The following is a 6,247-nucleotide window of genomic DNA, read 5'->3' on the forward strand; positions in this document are numbered from 1 at the left end:
GTCGACATTGGCTAATAAATGGTCCAGCATTGCTTGGAAACTATTATGAACGTATTGGATAATATCGGTTCCTACGGGTGGTGCGTTGAATTGAATTTCGAGCATTCTGCCCTAAATGTTAAATCGTCTATAATGACGAGTGATTTCATTACAAACAGTAAAACCCGATTCGCCCATGGTTAAAAAAGGAGAAAACAAGCAAACAGGTACGGTAAAATATGTAATGGGGAAAAAAGGAATTGAGCAGTGTGAATTTACTACAAAAGAAAAGAAGAAAGAAAAATCTTAATCATAAGATAAACAGGATATCATAACATTCATGATAAATTCTTAACTAAGGAATTCATGTAAAGGTCCTGAGTTTGATTCCCTGTCGGGGGGGGGGGTCAGAATCACATTATGAAAGCACACGTACTAGAAATTAAAGTTTTTCTTTTAAAATAATTATGTTACTGAAATGAGTATTTTATTGCTGTCAAACTCGAGACCATTACATCAGCATTTAACTGACCTACCATTCTATAGTGATAAAAAGAATGCATGAATGAATGAATGTTTTAACAGTGCTGAGACGTGACAAAATACGCGTAAGCATTTTTTCCACTCACAACGACCTTCAATCAAAATGATGCGTTTGCAAGTTGAAGAGATTCACCAAACATTAACGTTACACATATGTAATTGTCAAAACAAAATCTGTATAGCGTAAAACTTTTAACCAAATATTCATGCACTCCTTTTTTCATCGTGGCTAAGTGGTTAGCGTACATGCTTCTAACGTGGAAGGTCCTGGTTCAATCCTCGGTGGGTTTGCTTTCCACGTCGGATCGCTGTCAAAACTTTTCTGAAATGTATTATTCTCACGCGTTATCATACATTCTTTTCAAAACTAAGCTAAATGTTTGACGTACACACCTCTGGCCCTGGTTCAATCCCAGGTGATTGCTCGAATATCACGTTAAGCTGAAGGAACGCTAAACTAAAACAATGGTTTCAAAGGGTATGGAACACTATTATTCTCAGGCATAGTTTTCGAAATTTTGTAATGCATTCTTTTCAAAACTAAGCGCACACATTTTTAGCCATGGTTCAATTCCCGACGGGAGTTCACATTCAACATTAAGCTGAAGGGACGCTAAACCATATCATTTCTCGTGCTTAGTTTTAATGTGTGGGGGTTCCTGATTCGATCTCGTGAGTTTATTCGGGTACTGCCACTTTCCCATTCCACTAATTCCACATAGTCTAAATATTTCGTACTAAAAGTAAAACAGTGTATTCGTGATCCGCCCTCACGTCGGATCGCTGCCAAGCCTTTTCTGAAATTTATTATTCTCATGCGTTATCATACATTCTTTTCAAAACTAAGCTAAGTGGTTGACGTCTGGCCCTGGTTCAACCCCGGACGGTTGCTCGAATATCACGTTAAGCCGAAGGGACGCTAAACTAAAATAATGTTTTCAAAGGGAATCGAACCATATTGTTCTCAGGTGTAGTTTTCGAAATTTTGAATGCATTCTTTTCAAAACTAAGCGCACACATTTTTAGCCATGGTTCAATTCCCGACGGGCGCTCAGATTCAACATTAAGCTGAAGGGACGCTAAAACCAAAATAAGCAAACCATATCATTTCTCGTGCTTAGTTGTAATGTGTGGGTTCGATCTCGTGAGTTTATTAAGAGTACTCCCACTTTCCCATTCCACTAATTCCACATAGCCCAAATATTTCGTACTAAAAGTAAAACAGTGTATTAGTGATCCGCCCACAAATATGAAATAAAAATGATTTTCGAATCTTGTGTGAAAAATAAGATCTCACTGAACTTACCTCAAATTCAATGAACAAAAAGTCGGTGCAGTAAAGCTTAAATGAAGACACTTTTAAAAGTAGATACTACTACTACTACTACTACTACTAGATAAACTACTTGATAGTTGAGAGCGGTGTAGGATTTGAAAAATGAAATTTAGATTTTTATTTAGGTCGCTGTGAAAACGATGTCATCATCAACCAATCAGAAACGAGGAAATTTATAAAATGACATCACAACGATCCAATCAAAACGCTCGCTGCTTTTGTCATGAATCACGAACCAGAACGATGCGTAACAATCGATCGTGACGTCATTCATGTTTCTCAATAGTTACAACATCTAGTATCCCAGTTCTGATCATGACATCATCCGAATGCTTTCTACATGCACCACCTTTCATAAATTGTGACGACATTTCATTTTCCACATATTCCATAAGAGAATGTCAATTGTTTGCTTTTTTCCATGAATCATGCTGACACGTTCGTAGTAAAACTAAAGTAATACGATACAACATCCGCTAACGTTTGCATTTTCAATCATATGTGGTTCTATGTCAACACACAAAGAAGTCTATCAGCAATTTATTTTAATCCACGAATGGAAGCGTTACACTGTCAGATTAATTTTCTTAAAGTATAAGTGTATCCTTTTTAAGAACCATGGTTCGAAACCCACCAAGCACGATTAAAACCGAATTCATTTAAGCGGTTATAATACACGTCTTTGGTTTGAAAGACCTGAGTTCGATTCCTGGAGAAACATTTCTTAGGATTTTTCTTAAACTTGGTTTAAATTTCTAGTTCGAAAATTTTAAAAGTTTAGTTCGATAAAAAGTTTGATTTGAAAATTTTTAGATGTGATTTACATCTTTAGTTCGAACTTGTTTTTAAAAATTGGTTTAGTTCAAAATTTTTTTGTTTCAATTTTTTGGGTCGAAAAATTTTGATTTGAAAAATTAGTTCGAAAGTTTTTAGTTTAAAATATTTTTTTGTTCGAAATTTTTTTGGGGTTCGGAAATTTTTAAAAAACTTTTTAGTTCGACAAATTTTGATTTGAAAATTTAGTTCGAAAGTTTTTAGTTTAAAATATCTTTTCGAAAAATTTTTAATTTTTTTTAGTTCGAAATTATTTTGGGTTCAAAAATTTAAAAAATTTTAGTTCGAAAATTTTTGTATTTGAAAATTTAGTTCGAAAGTTTTTAGCTTAAAATTTTTGCTCGAAAAATTTGTTTAAATTTTTTAGTTCGAAATTTTTTTGAAATTTTTTTTTCAAAATTTTTAGTTCGAAAATTTTTTGTTTGAAAATTTTTTAGTTACAATTTTTTTAGTTCAAAAAATTTTCTTGCACTCTGCGGAACCGTTTCGAAAAGAATCGGAGCAGTTTAGGTAAGAAAAATCTGGCAACACTGTTTCCATTAATGAAGCGCTTACTGAGCGTTTAAAACTCGCTTAAACTCACAACAATGTGCTATAAGAAATCTACAAGCAACAAGGATGGCCCCCTCTTTCACCATTGTTTAAAAGGTAAGAAAGCTGGTAATCATCTTATCTGTCAAAGAGAACGATAATTTTTAAGGTAAACTTCAGTACAATATCATGATACCAGAAAGGGTTATTTAAGGAGGGGATTGAACTCTCCATGGGAACTTTAAGGTACCAAAAAGGGGAACAAATTCTAAAATCACGGTCAAGGGTGGATCGGCGTCATAGCACTCTGAATTTCTCACATGGGCTGTGGCTAAGATCATGTGACTTCTATCCGCCAATCAAAATCGAGGTACCAAAACATTCATCTTATCCATAAAAGGGAAACAAATGTGTGTGGAGTTTCCCCATACGTTATACCATGTAATCTGTTCACCGTGTGCTGGGTCTGAAATCACGTGACTTCTATCAACCAATCAGAATCGAGGTACCAAAGTTATTGTACTGAAGTTTACCTTAAATATTATCGTTCTCTTTGACATATAAGATGATTACCACACTCATCTTACCCGTAAAAGGGAACGAACATAAAAAATCCCGGGTGAGGAATTTCCCCGAGGGGTGACTCATGACGTCATACCACGTGACCTGGAAAATTTGAATTTCCCGCGTGGGCGGGGCCTAAAGTCACGTGACCTCTCTCAGCCAATCAGAATCGAGGTACCAAAGCACTCATCTTAGCCGTAAAAGGGAACGAATTTCAAAAATCCCGGTCATAAAAGAGTGTGAGGATGAGTCATTCGCGCCAACGGCGCCTACTACTATAACATCCTGACCTAGAAGAGGTATCTATGTCGATGAGTGGATCATTTGTAATCTCTTTGATGCTTAGATTTTCATCTAACTTAGATGCATGTTCCCCATTAACTACTTTAGAAGTGATATTATAGTCTCGTCGCATAAAAAATCATTATTCCTGAGTTTTTCGGGTAATTGCCTTTGTCGATTGGTCACACGCATACTACTACTCGGGGCGCCTACCGTTGAATGTGTATGTTTCTTTTGTGGTGTCATCCATTGAGAAATTGGGAGGATAACTTCTGCGTTTCTTTTGTTGTGTTCCAAACCGATTTCATTGCCTTTCGCGTTTTTGTTTTGTTCCGAAACGTTTTTATTGTCTTCTTCGTTACCATTAAAGAAAGCAGCCATGGATTGCGAACTCACAGTTGATGTATTTGTACTCCTTTTTTTAAAGTTACATGTTTGGTTGTGTACTGTCTTTCCACTATTAAGATTTACTAGTGTTACTAATGTACGCCCCAAATTGTGTAGCATCTTTTTTGCTACTAATAACATTTGGCTATCCTCACTGTGCATTTCAAGCAATCCATTCCCCATAGCTAAACTAAAACTTACGTTGGAGAACTGAAATGTGTTCAGAGCTCTAGAGGCATCTTTTACAACTGTGCATTTGGACGTTACATTTGTATTATTAGTAACCTGTTTGCAGGCTAGAGATTTTGTTTTCCCATTTCGTACTGTACTATACTATATGATTTTGCACTGGACTTATTACTTATTAATTGATTTACCTTGTCTACAATGAAAAGCTTACCTCTGCGGTTTAAATGTAGACCATGCTGAGTATGGTGCGTTTGGTCGAGAAACTCAAGATCGACAACATGTACATTAGTATACTTGTTACATAATTTCCTGATTGGTTTTCCTCACTTCTAAATTGACACAAGATTTATCAGTTAAGTCGTATCGGTGAGGGACTGTACAAACCAGAACATTGGTATTACTTAATTCATCTAACACACCTTCATAAGCAGCTATTACACTATTTGCTTCGTTTTTAGATACACCATTAGTTCCAGTGATTATTAACACATAATCCTCTTTTGTGAGTTTCTCTGTTTCTGGTACGCAGTCCTTCAACACTTGCTCAGATCGAGCTCCTGGCTTAACAAAGTTAACTGTTCTTACCTTATTTAGTTCGTTGTTCATAAGTGTACCTAACCCGCGACCTTGGCTATCTGATAATATAACTAGTTTCTTCAGGTCACTTTCCTGTCTATTATTCCCATCAGCATTCCTATTTCTTCTGTTGTTATGTCGAGTCACGTCTAATTTTGTTCTCAGCTTGTTATGGGTTTCACGATCTTGAAACAATTTCGGAATACTTTCCCTGTCCTGCGTCGTACTGCTTTTAAAATGTTTTTTTCACCATTTCATCTCAAGCACTACAAATCTATTCTGAGTTCTAATGCCTTCTGGTGAACCTACCTGTTGATATTGTGCGCTATTTGCATTACGCATACAAATTTGCGACTTCAGATTGTATCGCCGTTTACTTTTATTTGTTTCGATTTTTTCTTTGTCCTCCAATAACTGCGTTTCGTATTTATTGTTGGATTTTACATTTACATTGTTTTTCTTCTGCCGAACATTTCCAACAAATTTTGCTGAGTTTTTAGCTATTGGTTGGTTGACACTATTATGCACTGAATGAGGGACATTGTTTCATTTCACCTGTTGAAGGGTGCTGCTTTCTTGCGAATTCGGATGTGCATTAATATTGCGTTTTATAATTTCACTCCATGATGCACTTGTATTTTCGTTTTGAGAGATTTGTCCATTATTTTGCAGAATATGTCTTTAGATAATATGTCTATTATTAACTGTTTCGAGAGAATTTCTTCTACTTTTGCATTCAGTTCTCCTTGCAGTTTTTCACAATTAATACAAAATGAAACCTCCATTGTATAACATAAACAAAATTATAATACAGACTATGATTTTCAATATCAATACGATTTTTCTGAAACCATAATTTGAGCGTAAACCGTAAAGTTAAAACAGGGTGAACTGGCAACGCTGACTTTCATAGAGTTTGCAGCTATGAGATTGCAAATGGCCGCCAATTTATTGTAATATATTTTTAAAAATTCTGAGAATCCACTACGAACTAATAAAATGAAATCTACAAAGTTATTATTATTT

This window comes from Thermobia domestica, chromosome 18, assembly GCF_964235325.1.
Source record: "Thermobia domestica chromosome 18, izTheDome1.hap1.1, whole genome shotgun sequence".
Taxonomy (NCBI): domain Eukaryota; kingdom Metazoa; phylum Arthropoda; class Insecta; order Zygentoma; family Lepismatidae; genus Thermobia; species Thermobia domestica.